This window comes from Alexandromys fortis, unplaced genomic scaffold, assembly GCF_014885135.2.
Source record: "Alexandromys fortis isolate MF-2015 unplaced genomic scaffold, M_Fortis_MF-2015_v1.1 scaffold_125, whole genome shotgun sequence".
Taxonomy (NCBI): Eukaryota; Metazoa; Chordata; class Mammalia; order Rodentia; family Cricetidae; genus Alexandromys; species Alexandromys fortis.
In genome coordinates this window covers 2736369-2758520 of record NW_026068026.1, presented here as the reverse complement: position 1 = coordinate 2758520, position 22152 = coordinate 2736369, and positions in this window count along the sequence as shown.

Genomic DNA, 22152 nt, shown 5'->3' with positions numbered 1-22152 from the left:
AGCTTGAGACCTCTACACTCGTGTGCACACATGTGCACATGCAAACCTGTATATACAACTGAATACTGCAAACATGAAATAAAAAAATAAAAGAAAGGAGAAAAAAAAACAAACACGAGGCTTAACAAGAGTATTGTTCCTGTGTCATCTTTGGAGAGTGCTAGGTTTTTGCTTTCTGTGTTTTGGGGTAGGAGCATTCTATTAGGAACTCGAGAACTCACTAAGAATGGTCCAGTTGTTTTAAGATTAACATTGGTCTTAAAGATTGTTCATAATCAATTTGAATGGATATGGTGATAATTAATATTTTACTACCATTTTATATTTATGACAGACACACTTGAAATAAGTGTCCTAAGCAGAGCAAAACTGAAACAAAACCTAGTAAATTCAGATAAATGCATTTTTTCATGCATGCATATATAAATAAACAAACAGCCTTCTGGTTTATATCCGGTATTCCTACAAGAAACAACAAACTTGCATTCTCCAGATTTGCTTTGTGGAAGAACAGTGAATATTAACGAAGAACTCTTTTGAGAAACTGTTTGAGGTAGTGTTTTCATCTAACATACTCTTATACACACAGTTTAAGTGTAGTCCTCTCTATACTCAAGGAAATGGCTCTTTGCAACACACAGAGATCATTACTGAAAATCACAATTCTTCAAAAGGCAGAGTTCTGCGCCCCAACTGGAACATGCACAACAGCTCTGGCACCTAAGGCTCAGAGACCATTGCGGTCCGACAGGGTGATTCTAAGAAGCAGAAGAACAGCTGTCTGCTATGAGATTCTGTGCACTGAAAACGTCAGAAGAAATATGCATAAAGTCTCACCATCATAGAGTCTAAACAAAGTGTGAACAAGGACAGCAATACATGGTGCCATCGTGGAAGGAGGAAAGCTCAAGAGAACTCCATCCTGAATGAGGAACGACAATCAACTAAGAAATGCTAAGAGCAGGAATGATAATAGTCCCCAGGCAGGAGCATACTGGGGTTATTCAGAACTAAAGGCCAGACCTGAACATTTTACATAGAAGTAACATTATATGGACTGAGAAGATTGTGTAGATGAATTTAGGTTTATTTGTGTATGTGTGTGTGTGTGTATGTGTGTGTGTGTGTGTGTGTGTGTGTGTATACTTGGGTATAAAGCAAGAACTAAAACAACTACAGTTAAAAAAAATGCCATAAAATTGAAAGTGAGTAAATACATTGGAAGATTTGGAGAAAGTTTTGAAACCTCAAAAACTAGAAAAATATTAAAAATAAATATATCAGTTTTAGAATTAGATACCATTACTGTTACATAAGACTGAAGAAAATTCTCCTCTCCAAAGAATTCGGTAATAGGAGAGAAATATAAAAAAAATAATGAGATGATGATAGAAAATAAGGGGAATACCAAAGCAATTTGTAATTAGTTAAGATGCTAACACTGTAGGGACTTCAAAGTTGGCTCAAAAGACACCAAGAAGAAGTTCTCAGAACAAAGGAGATTTATTTTTTCTGGAACAAAGATTGGGAAATAAGAGAAAAGGACGGGAGATAGAGGTCAAGGGATAAAGGGAAAAGGAACAAAGGAAAGGGGGAAGGGATGTTTGTCTTAGAGGACAAAGGACTGTGGAAGTGGAAATGATGGTCAAGATTGGGTGGAAGGGGATGTCTCAGTTAATGCTCAAGTTGTGTGGGGCCATCTGAGGTTGGGGAAGTGCAGTCTGTGAGGCTGGACCAGCATGTAGATTCTGAGGAAACAGCTAGGGCTGATACTGGAGCAGTCCATGGCTGCTTTGAAATCTGCTGGGACAGATGGACTAGATACAAGGGCATAGTTATTTTTTTTTTATCTTGACTGTACATTTGAAACTGTTAGGTTCATGTGCCTTATAGTTGGGAAGAGGAGTACCAAGACCAGGGAGGGGGGAGAGAATCCACCCTTAGGAATAGGCAATAGGCAGGAAAATGTAGAATGTTGGGTGGCAAAATAATTATCTTTTATGTGTGACTATTTGAGAGTCCTTGAGAGGAGCCAGGAAAATTTAGATTGGCTATATAAGGTTAATTGGGGAACAACTGTTATCTGGAAGCAGAGTCTGGTTGTGTTGGGGAAAATACAATTTGAGAGGTTTTTGTTACAACAGAATAGTCTTTTGTGGGTATTCAGACGGGTTCTGAAATTGAGATATTTTAGGAACATGAATGATTAGGGAGGCTCTTAGTGAAATTGAAAAGGACAACCTGGGTAACAGGTTTTTCGGGTAGGCAGGGAAAGGTTGAGAGAACTTGGCTTTGATTCCCAAACAGGAACTTGAATGGTCAAGGGGACAAGCGGTCAGTTGATGTAGGATTCCCCTCTGTATACCATTGGCTAATAAAGAAGCTGCTTTTGGCCAGTGGCTTAACAAAATATAGCTGGGCTGGAAAAGATGAAGAGAGAGCGAGAGTAGGTGGAGTCAGTGAGAAGCCATGTAGCCACTGCAGAAGACATACCATCCCTGGAGCCTACCAAAACTTTGCCAGTAGGTCATGACCTTGTGATGATTCACAGATTAATAGAGATAGGTTAGTCTAGGATATAATAGTTAGCTAGAAATATGCTTAAGCTTTTGTCCAAGCATTGTTGTAAACAATATACTTTCTGTGTGGTTTATTTGAGTCTGGGTGGCTGGGAACAAATGAGCAGCCTCCAACTACAATCCAACTGGGGTATTGCTGGCAAGAGGGATAACAGCTAAGATAAGGTTTTGAAGACAGGTACAAAGTAGTGGGATGTATTAAAGGATGTATTAGGGAAGTTGAAGAGAGAGGTTGTTGGATGACCTTGACTCAAGTGAGGGTTTGGCCATGAGAGAGAGAGAGAGAGAGAGAAAGAGAGAGAGAGAGAGAGAAAGAGAGAGAGAGACAGACAGACAGACAGACAGACAGACACAGAGATGTTGAAATAGGAAGCGGTGGGGCTGCGTCCCCAACACCCCGGCCGCTTGGCTAGCTTATGCCCAAAATAACAACACACAAATTGTATTCATTTAAGCACCGCTTGGCCATGAACTCTAGCCCTTACAGGCTAATTCTCGCACCTGGACTAGCCCATTTCTAATGATGTGTGTAAGCACCCCAAGGTGCGCTTACCGGGAAGATTCTAACCTATGTCCATCTTGGGTCGGAGCTTCATTGCGTGTGCCTCAGAGAGCAGAGCTATCGGGAGAGCGGAGCATGGTGTCTCTGCTCCAGAGCAGAGCTGTCGGCTCTCTCAGGGAGCAGAGCAGAGTCTGACCTCACTTCCTCTTCCGCCCAGCATCCTATTCTGTTTATTCCACCCACCTATGTTCTAAGCTATGAGGCCAAGCAGTTGGTTTATTATAATTAACCAATTACCTTCCTCCATCACAGAGAGACAGAGAAAAGAGTCTGAGATGTTGCCTTGGCTTTAGTTATGTCCTGTAATTGGAAGTGTGGGATTTGTTCAGAGTGTTTGATGTCTGAGGACACCTGGGAAACTAAAAATTTAGGTGAGTCAGTTGATGGAAGATGTTTGGTAATCATTTGGACAGATAAAAAGAAAGAGTGTGAGAAGAGAGATGAATCTTGATGAAAGAGGAACCCGAAGGTAAGGATGGTATTCCATGTGGTAAGAGGGCTAGGTGTGTTGTCTGGGTTATGTCAGAGGGCAGCCTGGAGAGAAGTGGGGTGAGGCCTAAGGGTTGGCTTATGAAAGGGTGGCTTGACAGGCTGTCTTGTTGATGTGATTATTACTTTTACTGAGAATGGCAGGGTCAGTCTGTTGTGGCCATCTTCAAGGAAGAAGCTGTCATCTGAATAAAAAGTGTAAGAGAAGTAGCTAGAGGACCCTCTTGTGCGTGTGAGGGTTGGGGAGGGCTGTTTGAGAGTCTCTGGAGAGGAAAGACAAGGCTGTGGGAAATGTTGTTGTGGTGAAGGGATAAGCATGGCTGCATGGAGGAGAGGACAAGTAAGGAATATGAATGACGTGTTTATGATAGAAGTTGGTGGGATGCAATCCAAGATGGCAGAAGGGATTGGAGTCCTCTGTAAGTTAGGAGTTGAGAGAGAGTGGTGGGGATCAATTGTGAGGGGGAAACCCAGAGGGTTAGATTTGAAGGTGAATAGAGAGGGTGAAGCTACAGCACACAGACAAGGAGGTTGCTATAGATTGTGCTGTCTAGAATTTTGGAGAGGTGGATGGCAGGGGTAAAGGTCGATCCAAGTAAATGTTTATACATTTTGGAAGTGTAAAAGAAAGGTCTAGAAGGAAGAGGGCTAGAGCAGAAAGAAGAACATTTTAAGTTTCAGAAATAGTTTGAGGGTGAGAAGAAAGAGGTCCAGAAGCAACTAGCTTGAGCACTTTCAAAAAATAATAATAAAAGCCTCCAAGTTAAAGTCCTCATTAAATATTTAAACTAACACATTTCCTGTTCCTTCAAATCTCCCAACATGTAGCAGTCTTCTCCTTTCTCTTCTTTTTTTTATTTTTATTTTTTATAGCTTTTTTTTATTTATTAAAGATTTCTGTCTCTTCCCCACTGCCGCCTCCCCTTTCCCTCCCCCTCCCCCAATCAAGTCCCCCTCCCTCATCAGCCCAAAGAGCAATCAGGGTTCTCTGCCCTGTGGGAAGTCCAAGGACCACCCACCTCCATCCAGGTCAAGTAAGGTGAGCATCCAAACTGCCTAGGCTCCCACAAAGCCAATACGTGCAGTAGGATCAAAAACCCATTGCCATTGTTCTTGAGGTCTCAGTAGTCCTCATTGTCCGCTATGTTCAGTGAGACCGATTTTAACCCAGGCTTTTTCAGACCCAGGCCAGCTGGCCTTGGTGAGTTCCCGACGGAACATCCCCATTCTTGTTTAGAATGGAAAAGCCCAGTTTGCTTCTAACGAGGTACTCTTGAGCACAATTCTTTAGACTTAAACACACACTTACACATATGTGCAAAGGATGAACAAGGACAACAGTAGACATGCTAATGTAGAAGGAGGGACGCTCATGAGACACCCACCCTGGCAGGAGAACTACAGGCACTACGGAATGCTGAGAGAAGAGAAATATGAGTCCCCAGGGAAGAGAGCAGTGGTTATATTTGATCTAGATTACTTTTTTTCATGTTTCTGGGGTGCACTATCATGATTTGATTTTTGAAAGTTGGAAAAAATTTCTGCATTCCTGACTGTTGCTATATCTTCATGAAACACTATCTGGTTTGAAGACTGGATAGGAGGCAATACCATGCTCCTGACTGCCATTTCAGGGGACACCAAGAGCAAATATTAATGGGGGTTTGCCAAATAGAGCTGTATATTGCCGACTTCATACCCTAATACCAATGTGCAAATATATATTTATGTTTGTTCATTTATATAGTGATATTTTTTGTGATACATTTTTTGTTTATTTTTTCAACCTTTCATTTAGGTTTTTTCATAATTTGGGAGTTTTAAAACTTCCCTTTTAAATAGTTTGACAGTCATTTTCAATTTTCAATGGATGTGCTGAATAGTCTATTTCACTAAATACGAAAGCTTGAACTAATTTGTTATTTCATGAGAAATCTGATCTTATGACAGATAGCACACTATGCCTAGTTGCTTATATAGACTAATTCAGAAGCAAACATAGTTCATCCTATGTAAATGTCAAGGTAAAATTTGATATGTGGTTATTTAAATAACATTTTTTGAAACTATGCTACATTGGAATTGCTGTTCCCCAATGACATTAGATATGTTTCAAGTCTGAAAAGCCACCAGTGTCCAGGAACTGCTCTAACAGTACAATGGCGAGATGCTGGTCCTGGAGCCGTGCTGTGTCTCCTCCATCTGGATACACATACTGTTCCCAAACACCACTCCTTTAAGGCTTTAATTACACAGAAATTGTTCAGAACTTAGAATCAGCCTCATTGACATAAAAATTGTTAAGAAAAATCTGATGTCATCCATTTTTAGCTATTCATCCAAGTTTCCAGTCAAATAAAAATACATCTATTGCTACATATTGAACAGAGATAGATTGAATGATGATAAATTAGCAGTTTCTGCCATGGAGTGTCCTTTGAGACACTCAAGTATTCATGCTCCTTCGTGTTCACAGCTGCCACAGCCCATCGCTGCATTGAGCTCAAGGTAAGGTCTTGTACAACATGTGGTCCTTTTGAAAAGGCTCATGCATGAGTGAACAGGAAGAAATGCTTCCTTTTAGACATGATTTAGTGTGTGTCATAAAATACTGAATTAAAAATGTAGGAAGGAAAAGTATTAGCATCGTTTCTTATTGAATGTAATGAAATCAACTAGCCCAGCAGTTTTGTCATAAGTAGCTCTGCACTCCCCACTACGAAGATATAGAATGAAAGGAATATGGTTGAGAATTTTATTAACTACAAGGGAATGGATATGATGAGCCAATATCCAGACTGAACTTCTGCCAACCATATATCATCAGTTAGGAAAACAGGAGATTCAGATGTCAGGGCAAGAAAACATATGCTCTGCATTCCCCTGGGAAATGGTGCCCTGTCAGGGAAATCATGTTCTGATGGAGACTCCAGTAGTGGGGCAGCACAAAGTGAGGAGAGGTGCGAGAGAGCAAAGAGAGAAGAGGCAGAAATGGAAATGTACATCTATCTGTGTCACTTATTATTTTTGCTTTCCAGCCTCAAATGTCATGGCTGTCTTTGTCACATCTATTCTGTTTGTCCTTGACATTTCATGCCTTTTAAAAACCTCTTCATTTGTATTGCAGTGGTGTTTCAAAGTGTGGAAATAAACACACATTCCATCCTACATTTTGAGTTTGTATTTCTTTCATAAAATAGGTTTATATACGGAAAATAAACATCCCTATCGCCAAGAGATGAGTATTACAGGACCAGCTGCCAATGTTTGCCTTGGTCATTAGATTCCAGCCCTTTTCAATCAAATTAAAAGAGAAAGGGCTAGAAGAGACAAAAAATAAGCACGAACAGGGAATCTGGTCAGTGAGATAGTCTGTGAAGCACAAGGGGTGGGAAGAGAGTCCACTGCATGTTACAGCCATCTATGGTATTTATTCTGGTCCCCTTTAGCTGACAAGATGAAAAATAAAATAATTTGCAGACGGGATTAAAAGTTTGCATAGTGAGGAAGTAACAACAATAAAAAGTATTGAGTAAATGGAATCGTGTTAAAACCCCCTTTGCTTGAAATAACAGCTAACATATGAGGAATAATACAAAACGAGAGTAGCTGTCGATTGTCTGTCTCCTTACAAACTACACCCACACACTGAGAAATAGAAAATATGGCCTGTGAGCGGTGTACAGGGATCATGTTAATGACTAAATGCATATATGCTGTGTTCTACACCACCATTTATCTATACAAAATGAGGTTTTTCTTAAAAGTTAGAATAACGTAATGTAGCCAGAACACTGGCTTCGTTTGGGAAAATGTCCATTTGGGAAAACACTGGGGATGTTGGGAGTGCAAGCTGGAAAGATAAGTTAGCCCTTAAGGGAACTTGCTATTTTGGCAGAGAATCTGTGTTTGTACCAACACTGGTATCAGGCTGCTCAAGGACCTTTACCTCTGGTCTCAGGGGCCCCAATGCCCTCTGCTGGTCCCCCACCATCATATGCATGCATCTGGCATGCTTAAAGACATGCTGATACAAGCATGCAAATAAAAATAAATTTAAGAAAAGATGTGATGTATAAAGTTAGATTTCACAGATGAAGCCTGAAGGAGTGAGAAAAAAACCCTCTGGGGGCAGGGGAGGGAATCAAGTTTGGCTTCCAAAAGAGAACACCCCTAAAGTAGTTTCTACAGCATCTCTATTGATACTGGATAATCTCAGTTCATGGAAGATTTCTCCTCATGCCGATGAAAGTGTCATATTTTATTTGAAAATCAGAAAACGTTCTTTCTTCTCCCACTCTTTGCAATGCACAAAACATTCTGTTTTGGTGAAACCGTGCTGCAGACCAGCAGACTGCCGATCAGATCATTTCTTTGGCCTTAGTCAGATCCTGACAGAATCAGCAGAAACTTTGTTCTGCAACGGAGGCTTCAAGCCAAATAAAAGTCAACCTCCAAATCCATTTGCTCAGCACAGATACAATTTATGTTTTTCCCTTTTGCTTAGCAAGCAGTTGTGCTACAAATTTTATCTGGAGAATTTTGGTGGTAATGAAACATTGCTATAATTTAGGATGAGCCAAGCATGTATAAAAATGAGAGAGCTAAAATCTGTCTTTCTTGGCCCACAGAGACATTTTTAAAATATAGATAAAATATATTTTCTCTGAGACTCTCAGAGATTTCTTCTGTTGTTCATAATTCAACAAAAAATCAATAGAGAAGATTTTATTTTCAATTAGTAACCATTCATGTTTAAGGAAATAAATGCCAATCGTCCTTGATTCTTCTAACAAATTTATAAAATTTTACAATACGGGTGTAAGCCTCTTTCTGTTCATGGAAATTGTTTAGGTGACATGCCCACACAAGTATGAGTAAAGATAGATTTGGGGGTGATCACACCAAGCAAATAGACATTGAAAAACCATTCTTCAGCTTTTATTACTCCTCTTTTTTTTTTGAGGTGCATTTTATATGAGGTGCCTGCCAAGGAAAGATGAGCTGTTTCTGTTTCAAGATCAATATTGCTGTATTTGAAGGGATATAGAGAAAGATAGCCTCAATGAAATAACCTCACAAATTACCAACTACTTATTTCTTGAAATTCATCTATCAATATAATGATTTTTTAAACTGTGTGAAGAACCGATAGTCAATAACACATAACTGTAAAAACATACTGAAGGAAATCATGCAAGGAAACTCTGTGGGTTTTAATTTATGTTATATGATGATGCTATTTCCACAGTTCTTTTGGGGGTATACATGTGTGGTCTCCATGCATGTAGATTCACATTGACAGCAAAGGTTGAGGCCAGGCATGATCTTTACTCTTCTTTCGACTTATTCATGGTGCAGGATTTCTCACTCAAACACAGGGATGTCTGACTAGGTCCATAGATCCACTGCCTGAGGACCAGAATTACAGGCCAGCAACCATTGCCACCAGGCCTGTACATAGCGCTGAAGATCTGAATCCCAGCCCACTTTGAGGTGCACCAAGCTTTTAACCATCATCCATCTCCCCAGACTTTGTTCTAACAAGTCTCACGTTTTCATGATTTGCATTACTACAGGCTAATACAAGTTTCATCACCATTCTCCGTAATACTCTGACTTTGGACAGTGGCAGAAAGCTCTTTGTGTGAGAAAAAAAGAGGACCAAGATAAATCGTAAGGGAACACATACAATAAATTCTGAAAAGCAAACAGTAATGATAAACTTAGGGGATTTAGGTTTTCAAGGGCAACTTTCCCAGGGGGATTTGAAAAGTTATTCAGAAAGCTCCCTAAGCTTCTTAAGTCCTTTGACATTTTCAGGTGATGTTTTCAGCAAAAATGTTGGTTTAGTGCAAACTAATGCCACTGGTCATTATAAACCATCTTCTTCTGAGACAACTGGAATAGCTTACTATAGAATCTGTCAAAATATGATGAAATACTTAAAAGTCTACCAAGTCGAGACTACAAAACCCTTTATAATATGTGGTACTATATGACATCTATGGAAAAAATACATTATTGTAATATAAGGTGAAGATATGTGAAGTAGGTATACTTACTTGGAGATTTATTCAAATTAAAGCAACCTGTGTGCTTGCATCTATCTACCATGTATCCTTTATTCTCCATCAGTATTTCTATTATAAGCTTGGATCTTCACATACCCAGAAAGGTATTACACTCACTGTCATTACTCATAAATAAGTCAGCACTTTCTAGGATGTTCTAATATATTTACAGACTTTGTAATACCACATCTGTACCACAAGATTGCCTGGGAATTGGTTTTCTGCCACCTGTAAATAAGTTGAAATGTATGAACAATATTTGCTCTATTCTGTCCCCTCTTCCCAGAGGCAATGCACTGCTGCCTACTTCCCAGCATCTGAAGTTTTGCAATATTTTCTCCCTTAATGATGGTAAGTAGTAGGGGCAATGGCATTACCGTCACAGAAGTTATAGAGGAATAATATCTTTGTCCCATCCATACTATTCTTCTTCCATACTATTCTGTGTTTAACCAGTAACTGTGATAGCTTGGATGAATTTTCTAGGCCTCATTTGAAGATACCCTCTGCCTCTTGCTTCAGTTAGAACAATGCTCAGCTATAGAGTTACTATAGATATTTCTATGACTTACTTACAAAGAAATAGAAAGGCTGAATTACCAAACAGAAATAGCACCATGAACACAGCAAGGTTGACTGGCTAGGTTTACATCCGTAGCATTCCATGCGATTCATTTGCCTATCATAAAACACTCTACTTCATCCACACCCTAGAAAAGTTTAGAGCACAATTTTATGACCATACACAAGATGTCTCTAAGTGACAATAATGATGAGATGTTCGGTGGACTAGGCTGAGCCCCTTCTAGCTAATTCCCAGGAGAAAATTGAAAATAGCTTGTTTTCTCTAGGTAATTCTGCCTGTTAATTATCCATTCAATTCAAATTAAGAACAGTCAAGATCTATATAGAGAAGGGTCACTCAAATTAGCTTCTTTGTCTAAATGGTTCTAGAAACTTCTTTTCCTCAACATTTAAGATTCAAATTTTTATCCTAGACACATTCAGTCAGTTGTTGATTATAATTGAATAACTTTAAAAGTACAAAGGATACACAGACAAATTGCCTTTGAAGTGTTTGTTAAAATGCAGTATGTGTCACAATTTGGTCAACATAAAGTTTTTAATTAGATGATAACTGTTATTTGTAAGTTTCTGAACAGTGTGCTCAATATTTACTTAAGGATAGCTCCCAGTGTTTTCTTCATGTTTGGTTTTTTTTTTATTCATGCCCACCAAATAACCAAGAAATTTTTCTAATCAAGTATGTAGTAACACTTTAGGCATGTTTAAGCCACAAAAACTTCACCACATGTAGTAATAGTCGAATACTTACCGCCCTCTTATTTTTTTATTTTTAAATCTATTACTTCACCTATAAAAGCATATGCCACTGATATTACCTAAGATTTAATTTAAATATAACAACTAGTGTCTCTGATTTTGTTTATATTTAATTCACAAATACAAATATGTTCACATCTTGCTGTTTTGAGTTTGGTTTCTGCTGTTGTCTTGTTTGTTTGTTTGTTTTTGAGGGACTAAATTAAGTAAATGAATATGTGAATTCTAAAATACTTAAAATTATTTTTTCACAAATTATTGTACAATATGTTATTAATTAGGGTGGTAATATTGAATAATAGAGCCGTTGAATTTACTATTCCTAAATGAGAATATCTTATAAAAGATATAAAACAATGATCACCATTGAAACATTCATACCAATTACTCTTGCCTACCTATGAGGGATTAGGGACTTTCATAATGAAAAATATATTCTGCTAGACTCAATAGAAAAAAATCTGTGTACATGTAGACAAGCCAGGCTTCCACTCTTGAAGCAATCTTCATGCCCTCTTCATCATCCTGCCTCCCTCTGGTTAGAACATTTGCTTTAGTATATCCATCTGGAAACCCTTTGCCTGCTCTTAAACTCCCTTCAAGTTTCTCAACAGTGATCTTACAACCCAGAAATATCCTTCTTAAGGAGCTATGAACCAGTCCCTCAAGATGGCACAGTGAGGTCAAAGACATAACTATCTCTTGGGTGCCTTACTCCTATTTGTACATTTATTCTCTGTTGTAAACATAGAAAGAGTCTACCTTTTCTTATCCTCAATTGTATTATCAAACACCAATGTTTTAGAAAAACACATACAACACAACACACACATATTCACATATATACACATATATTCTCACACATACTTACACAAACATATATATACACACATAAGCATACACAAATACACACACATACAAACATACACAATATTCACACACACACACACTTTCTCTTTTAAAACTCCTCTAGCCCTTTGTTTCATTAGATTTGACAGTAGGCTTTTCTATTGCAATGGCCTAAATAAAATCTGAATGAAGTATTCCCTATGGTTTAACTTTTTTCTGTACAATTTTTGCTTTAATCCATAAGAAATATGTAAATATAAGCAAGATATATCAAATTTTCTCCAAATTTGGAGTTTATAAAACTGCCCCCAAATCTCATCTGTACTATTTCATCCAAACTGACTTGTTCAAACCCAGTCTTTATAAGCTTTTATCCAAGATATGCTTACAACAAATATTTAAGTAATTTTGAATTAATTTCTACATCAAACAAGTACCACAGTATGGTGAAAATTTTTCTTTGAAGTTTTTGCATTAGGATTATCTCTATGCTGAGCTTAGAGGCTGTTGATTTTGAAGCCACAGCAAATGCTTTCTTGCTTGTAAGGGCTTGTATTTAATAGAACAGGCAAGTATTGATTTGAAGAGAATTACTAAAAGCCCATGTGAGAAAACCCAGACATGTCTGAAAGGGAAGCTGGATGCTGCTTATACAAAGGCGCCAAGTATTATGTATGTAACAAAGATCAAGAGAGGGTGTTGTAAAATGGTGCTGCCTGCTAATGGGAAACTGATAACGCACCGATCTTAGGTGCAATCCCATAAATGGAACAATTGTTGATGTTCTTGAACTCCGCATCAGATTATTTGTTTTTTATACAATAGTTTACTTCTATTTACACTGCTAAAGATGAAAGAAAAAGAGAAGGGATTGAAAACATGGAGGAAACACAATGGACACTTCAGACGGGTTTGCTGTGATTGAAATGTTCTGAAATGTTAGCAAGAGATGATGAGAATGAAGAATAAAAGAAGCCCTTGGATCCCTTTGTAGCATTGTTTTCTAAAACCCTAATGAGGCCACCTCAGTGTATTTCACAGAACTGGTGGGCATCTTTTTATCTCTCTGGTCCTTACATTTCTTTATAACTCTTTCTTTTATGGCAACAATAGGTCCTCTATGCTTTTATGTTGTCTCCATTATTTAACAAAATACACTATTGTTTAGGTTAAAATATATTTGCTCTGTCTACACAGCATTAAAAAATTACCAGAATAACCCACTATGAAATAGAAAGTTGGGGAGAGACAACTAAAATAAGGGCCACTTGAGAGGTTATATGGAAACCTAATACAATTGAAGTTTCTTAAAGTATATACAGATGTAAAGGTGACAATATGGAAATCATCAAATAATTGGGGAAGCAGAGCCATCTCTTGTCATCAAATATAACTTCCTGTACAGAAACTGGGCTACATCTAATTGAGTTGTTAGCCAAAGAGATCCCATGAATTGCCAAAACAACTCAGATTGTTAACCAGACTGTAGATTGTTCTCAACAAACTGACAGCCAGACCCCATTGCTCAAGATAATACCTTATTGAAGACAACACAATTTACTGAATATAGAAAATTTGAGATGACACCTACATAGAACTTTCATCTCTACTTGCTACCATCTTTGGTACAAGAAGGTACTCTGTATACTACCAAAAGAAAAATATAAACAACCTAGTCACAAAGTCTGTGATTGACAAAGACATCTATCCCGCAAGTATGCTAGCGCCATGGTGGCAAGTAACCAACCAACACCCAAGTTAACTTAAGAACCATGCCACATGATGGAACCCATATCTAACATTACTAGGTTGACCAAGAACCATAGACTAGATAAGACAAGGACCTAGGACAACACCTACTATTACTGTTCTAAAAAAAGAAAGAGACAAAGCAAGACATAGACAGATATGAAGGGGGAGGGAGAGAGAGGGGGAGGGAAGAAGGAATAAAGGAAGGAAAGAAGAAAGCAGGCAAGAAAAGAAAAAAAAGAAAGCAACACTCACTGCTACATGGGATGTTTCCATCAAGTCCCTCTACTCAGGCCTCAGGGAACCCCACACAAGAAGAGATGGAAAGAGTGGGAGAGCCAGAGGGGATGCAAGACACCAAGAAAGCAAGGCCCATAAATCAACATGAACAAAATACACATGACCTCAGAGAGACTGTAGAAACAAGTACACGGTGTGCATGGGTCTGCACCAGGCCCTTTGTGTCTAGGTTATGGGTTCCAGCTCAACGCTTTTATGGGTTTCCTGAGTGTGCAAACGAGTGGGTCTTTGGTTCTTGTGCTTGATTGAGCTCTTTTCCTTCTGCTGGTTTGTTTTGTCAAACTCATTGTGTTAGATTGCATTATATATGATTATATTTTTCTATATCATATTTTATTATTATCTTTTATAAGCCTGTTTCTTTCCTAATGAGGGACAGATAGTAGGTCTTGCTTGGAGGGAAGGGGGAAAATTGGGAGGGGCAGAGGGAGGGGAAAACATAATCAGGATATATTATGTGAGAAAAACTCTGTTTTCAATAAAAGGAGAAAAAACTTTAAGAAAAGAAAAAGGAAGACAGTGATCATCCAACACTTGTGTAAGTTTGTTTCTGAACTACTGATTAATCAAAGGGTGCTGCAGGTACAGTCCATGGATACAAAGGTGTGTGTGGCTTACATTTTAATACATCCTTTAAGATATGCAAGTGCATTTTGTCTCTTTATAGATTATCACATATTCCATTGCCTACTTACAAAATAAGAAAGGACAGGGATTTAAAATTTCTGAGAGTGAGCTCACAGAATGTTTCAGCTTGAGACCTTGCGAGCCACGGGACTGTGGTTGGTCAGGTCTGACCCAGTGATGGTAGGTGTTTGTGTTCTCCTAGATGCCACATGGATAATAAGTCATCTCAGTAAATAGCTTTTCCTAGTTATGTTGTACCCAGCATGAGTACCACAAAGGACTAACAACCAACCACCATGAAGTTGTACTTTGAGCAAATGTCTCCTGACAATCAGGTTGCTGTTATTTTCTTGTCCTTGTAATTTGCCAAAACGTGCACACCCTCAGAGGGCATGTCAGGAGCACTTATCCCCAGCAACCAGAATTCGTGGTTCAATTCCTAGGTTGCTACTCCCTCATTTTATCTTACAGGCTTTGGTCCCACAATTTTTGTGTCTCATCTACATCCTTTAAGCTGACAAAAGAGAAGCTCGAGAAGTCAACTATTCTCTGACTAGACAAATAAAGAGAATTCATTTTTCACAAACAACCCAAAACATGAATTCCTAGGCCATAATTGGAACTTGCAAAAGTTGAAACAACTTATTTCTGTTTTAACACAATTTCATGAGCAGCTTTTACTATTGTTTAGGCTGGAACAGATTGCGTTTGGAGGCATGCTTTCAGCAAATCAAACACCAGTATGATTTCCTTCCAGAAACAGTTGTTTTGTGGGAATCCGTGGGATTAGACTAGAAAATACAGCAAACATCCTAGAGAATGGCCTTAGCTGAGGCTTTGAGCCTCTCTCTGTAAATGCAGGTTCTTCAGTGCTCCTTGTGTGTCACGACTCTTCAGAGGGCTGCCTTTCCAAAACACGCTTTATAATTTAAACAATAAAATTAATTTTAAAATTATATAATCATAACACTTGAAGCTGATTTATAGGTCATTGTGTCCAACACCCACCTCACAACTTAAGCTGACTTCCACTGCCTTGGCCGAACTCCTAAAAAGTTAATTTTCAAATCACTTTGTCTTGCAAGAAAGCTATGGTACCTGGAGACCTGACGTTTATGCTGCCCTTGCACCCTTCTGCTAGCATTTATACGATAGACTTTAGTTCCTCCCACAGGAACCAACATAGACAACACGGAATCTATATTCCATATTACAGCTCCTTAAGCACTTAAAAAATCCGCATCTGAAAAATAAATCCAAGCTATAAAGATAACCATTCAAAATGTATCAGATTCTGGTCACATACACATGATCACAAATGACAAATAGCATCCTTTTCATGAATAAATATTACTTCACTGTGTAAACATGCCACACCCTTCCTTTTCCTTTCTTCAGTTAGTGGACATTCAAGATTGTATAGTACAAAGTGTTTCATAAACACTTGGACACAATTACTATTAAACATGGAGTTGTATGCTGGATCATATACAAGTTATATTTCTTATTTTTGAGATCTGTCATACTGTTTCCTATAACCTCTGTACTAATTTGTGTACTAATTTAATATGGCAAAAAGTATGTAAGTATTCCCTTTTACCCACACCCTGATTGGTACTTGTTATTTTTAGTTTGTTCGGTAACAGTCATTCTAACAAGGTAAGGAAAAACTTCACTACACTTTGTTGTGGATCTCTCAGAGCTTTTGTGTGTCTTTTTTTTTTTTTTGAGAATGTCTACATATGCTTACCCATCTTACTTCAGATGGTTTACTTGATTGTTATTGAGCCTTCTGAGGTTCTTATACATTCTAGAAGATGGTATGCTAAGTGAAATAAGTCAGAAAGAAAGACAAGTTTATAAGCTTGTTCATATGTTCAATCTAAAAATGTGGGTCTCAGAAATGGAATGACAGCTGTGAGGAACTGAAATGATCAAAAGGAAGGAAAAGATGAGGATTGGCGAGTGAATGTTAGTTTACAACTAGATAAGAGAAATAAAATGCTTATTCCATTGCAAATTTAAGTGATTATAGATAAAAGTAATGTGTTTTTCCAAACACGGAAGGAAAGGACATATTTGTCAATTTTTTAAAAGTTGTTATATCTTAAAGTGAGTATCAGTGAAAAAATAAGATTCTGTAATATTGTGACACATCAATCCTGATGGACATATCCTAATTTTCTGTGTTACAAAACAATATGTATACCCAAAGTGTTTCCAAAACACTTGATAATTGATTAGCAGGCTATAAACTGGGCACTTAACTGCTGAAATACCAGTAGTACTTAAAATAACGGAAAAGCAATGCAGGTTCAGAACTGGATATTTGAAGGCATTTTTTCAAAAGAATGGATTTAGCTCATTCAAAATATTGTATCTTTGCCAATAATAAAATATCTTCCCTCCAAATGAATACTGAAAAGCAACACTTTCCAGAACAAACTCGTTAGTGACCATTGTTCTACACAGTTTTCTGAAGAGACCAATATGAAGTAGCGGAATAAGTGAACAGTTCTACAAATGCATGAATGACTGATCGTGCAAACTGTACCCATGTGTATGCTATTGTGAAATAGACCAGTGACTCTAATAATTGATGAAGGCATGGATATGAATCTGACTCTGCATTTTACCCAACCCTTTCATGTGTTTCTCGAGACACCTCTGTCTCTTTCAGTCTTTTGACTTTTGCTCTAGAATGTCTGCCTTTTGGTCATACACACACACACACACACACACACACACACACACACACACTACATTAACTTTCTGATACTCAATGTAACACTTGGTATATTCTTCCAAATAGTGGAATAACTCTTCATCACTTGGTTGGGAAGCATCCTCTTTGCAGTTATGAGAACATGTCTCTCACTGTAGTTTAAATCACTGCACACTAAATCATCCATCTCCCTGAGAGATTTCATAGTTGAGCTGGATCTGGTGGTACAGGCCTGTAATCTGGAGTACTAGAAGGCTAACACAGATGGATCAGAAGTTTAAGACCCGTCTGGGACACAGAGTGAACTCAAGGTCAGCCTGGGTGACCTATTTAGACCCTCTCTCAAAATTTAAAAGTATAAAAATGGCAGAGGACACAGCACAGAGAAAGAGCTTCAGCTCAACATTGAACATGGCCCTGCGCTCAGTGCTCACTACAACAACAACAAAAAATAAATAAAATAAAAATAAATTAATTCTTAATTTGTTCACCCTTGAATCCCAACAATCCAAAAATATTTAATATTTATTGAGTCCTTTGCCCTAGGCACTGCTTGACATTTTCATAGATTATTGCATTCAATGTGAGCAGCGAGCTTGTTAGACAACTATGCAAAATTTCCTTTCAATGGTCCCGAAGTTGGTACTCAGTCATTTACAGCACGGTTTCAGCAGATGTCAAAGCTAAAAGACACAAACTGCAGTCACTAACTCATCACATTAAAATGTACTGCAGTGTCGTGTGCTTGATAAGTACTGAATAAGTACGTGCTAAACTGTCTTTTAAGGAAGTTTTCTGTTATTGGGTTAATTTTATGGTTGATGCTACAATATATTTTCATTTAAAACCATCATTTGAAAAAATATTTTTATCATCAAATTGGAAAAAAAAAACTGTTGATCAATAAAATTCAAAGTGCTTCTATGCAGTGTTTTTAGTCAATAGGGTATTTTCTAGTTTCGAGACTGACAAGTAAAACTGAAGTTACTGGCGAAGTCTTCCTGGGAAGGGAGTCAGAAAGGAATATTCAGAAGCAGTCTCCATTTTACTGTCTCTAGAGTCCCCTAATGCCCCACGTAGAATCGTGAAACACATCATAAATTTCTTTTAATCTCATTCTAAAGAACAGTTTTCAAATAAATGAGTGTAAAGTCCACTGACCATAAACTAAGCAGAAGCGCAGTGAAATTGAAAGTTTTGAATTATCTATTCTGGTAGGAATCAAATCGCAGTTTTAAATAAGATAGCTGCCCAGCTGATATCCCTTGGTGCAGCCTTCTTTGATGGCCCAAACACTGTTTAATATTTTGAATTGAGATTGAAAGATGCCCATAGGCACACACAGCCTTTCCCTTACTCCCTGGCGTCAATTCATTTTGTTACAGCAGCCATTAGATTTTGCAGCATCACCATAATCTGGAGACAAAGGGGATGAAATTTAAGTTAAAGCAACCAAATCTAAAGTTTATTATGACAGAACAATTTGTGGCTAAGAAATACAAACTAGATTGAAATGCAGGCGTGCCCTGGAGTGGAAAAAAGTAACTTCCATATAAAAGTGACAGGTGATGAACAGCTTGCTCCAAACCAAGATCATAGGGCATGAAATATATAATATATGTGGTGAATATTCACGTGGGACACCATGCAACTCCAATCAGCATTGGTTATTCATACCACAATGAGTCTGCAAACTTCACCAAATGCTTTTTAGTGCTCATACTTGAACTCTTAAAATTTAGAGAGGACAGCATGCAACATGAAAGGCAAATATGCCCATTAAAAAAAAAGAATTAATTATGACCTATGCTGAAAATTGAGGCTGATGCCCATGGGGAAAAACTGAGATAACCACAGAGCATATCTCAACATTAACTCCCCTTCTTATAGAATAAAGCTAGTTGCTCAACTTAATATCAAACCATGTCCCTTATTTGCTAGGGAATATTCCAGGGTGCTTCATTGCAATCAGTCCCATTCTGTCCTGTGGTTTTGGTTTGCTGGGCTCCCTATTCTCCCAAACTATTTCTTAAATACAATGGGGAATTAAGATATATTTGGTGAAATATCATCTACATGATTGTTATAACACTATATTGTTCTGATCACTATTTTAGTTTTGGATTTAGTCTAATAATCTAATATATAAGTTAAACTTTGTCATTGATATATATGTATATGAAAAAAAATATTATTTCCTGGGGATTCAGTACTATTTGCATGCATGCCATGGATGCTTGGAATGGATCGTCATGGCTCAGGAAAACTATTGCAATTTGAAGTACGACGTCATAGCATTCTGCAACTAAAGGGAAAACAGCGAGGGCCCAAGCAGGATGTGACTCTAGAGCATGCATTTGCGGTCACATGAGAAAATACCCAGCAGCTCAACTGCATTCAAGTGGGCTGAGATTGAATGCGGCACCTAACAAAGCCAGCCATCCTCTGAATCATCTGAGTCTGTATGCCCCGGGTTAAGCCCGATCTGTTGGTCATTCTTTAAAGTGGTCCTTGACATTGCTACACGTGAGATTTCTGCCCTGCAAATAGAAGCTACACTTCCCATTTACAGCTGGTCCACACGTTCTAACCATTATTCATTATCTCATTCATCTCACCAATCTAGGCTTCCTTCACTCTTCTTCAAACCTTGCTGGTCCAAGTTACTTGTCTGGTCAGGTCAACCCTGTGTTCATTTCTGGAAAATCTTTGGTTTGCGTGTCTTTAATATTCATAGACTAGTTTTGAGCAACTATCCCATGCAGTATTTTCACATGCTCATCAATGTTCCAAGAGATGTCCAGCAAAACCTCCAGGTTTCACAGATAGCCATCCCTGACTTCAAATACAGCCAGTTCTTCCCATGAAAAGTGAAAGTGACTATTCCCACTGACTAATACTTTCTTCAATGCCCACCTTTCAGCCATAGGCCTCCAGGTTAACTAGGCAGCATTACTAGATTCTTTTCAGTGATATTCACACAATGTCACCATATTTGGAACTCAATATTTATCTCTGTTTTACATTCAGACTGATCACCAGGGTGGTGGGTGCCTTGCTGTGGTTTCTGCACAGGACTTTTGTCCATGCTTCCCTAGACACTCTATACAAGGCACAGTTTAAGCTTCTCAGAACTGAAACCACCACAGAAAAACAAGGTCAAGTCATCAAGTGTCTTAAGCTTTATTAATAAAACAAATGATAAAAAGGCTTTATAATAAAAGTTAAAATGGGATTTATCCAACACTGGAGAGTCAAGTTAAAAAGATCATTCAGATACAGATATATTTTTGTTGCATTTCTATATATTCAAAAGAGAGAGGACTTTTTGGATTTAGCTGAATTTTACATGTAAAACAAAAGATAGTCATGCAAGAAAAGATTTGTGTTCATAGGCATTCTAAAAATTCAGTCACAAACTAAAGTTAATATTATGCACCGTGAAGTAGAGTTTAAGGACATTCTGTATGTTAAATCTAAAAGTACATCACATTCCAAAACTGTATTTATACATAAGTAATGTACTATCTTTTGAATGCTAGTTTTTCCCCAGAACCATCCAATATTTTCTAGATGAGAGATCTATGATGTAAAATTGTATTTTCATCACAAAGCATCTAAAATTTGCTGAAGATTCTACCAATGTCTATATTTTTACTACTTGCTGATAAAACACAAAGTAAAATGATATTTTTACAATGGGAAATTTTCTATCACCAACAGACAGTTTGTGTTTGGTGGAAGTTGATAGAGCAAACAAGTTGGTAGCTCTCAAAAAGTAGAAATTTAAATGGGTATTTATCTCAGTGGCACAACCAAGAGTATAGACTTTTTTCAGTTTGTGGCCCACCATCTTACACTGTTATATTAACGGTGCCTATAGAAGGTGGTGAACAATGACACATAAGAAGATAAATACAAGCACACCCTGATCCTGCCTAGTGTTCCTGAGACTGACTGTGTAGTTGGTCTTGCTAATTATGCCCACTCATAGGATGACATGAGAGTGTCATTGGATTAGTCAAGTTTCCTACAGTTTCAACAAAGCATGACATGTATCACAAAACTTGTCTGAGGTCAAGGAAAGTCTTTGTCCTGTCTAGTACGGTCCTCTTCTTGACTTATCGATGATACTTTTCTATTCTGTTTACATGATGAAAAGAGCAAGGCCCTCTGGGTCACATTTAACAGTGCTGCTAGCTTCATGCATGAGGATTCACCTGTAATGATTTACTACTAAAAGGCACAACATGCTAATTCCATCAGCATTGAGTATTAAGTTTTTGTGTATGACTTTAGGGTTGATGTGTGAATATTCATACCCTGGCAACTGTGCAAACACCTGTACAAATCAAAAGTTGCAAAGATCTGTGCCTTTTTGTGTGACAACATGACATGCTCATATATATTGATCTCTAAAATGTTGAAGTTGTCCACACTTTAACAGATTTTTACATATACAATCACATATTGCTGGTCTTAACAACTTTGCTGCTCTCTTCTCTCTGTGAACACCCATAAATTCACCATGTCTGTGCTAGGGAGTTTCAAAAATGCACTCATGCTGACTGCACATGTCTAAATTATAATGTGACTGCCCCATTTCCCCACAGCTCCTGTAAATACTCACATCTGATAAGTAAATCACGTACAGGGATTCATACTGAGAAAACAGACATCTTTGAGCCCATGTAACATAGTGGCCCACAGGTAGTCTATGCCATAAGGACACCTCTTGTCATGTGTTCAACTTCCCAGGTCACTGAGCCAACTACAGTGGTCTTCACACATGTAAACCCATATTTTCAGAATATTTCTTTCCCTACTTTGTCACAGGTAGGAAACAAAATGGCA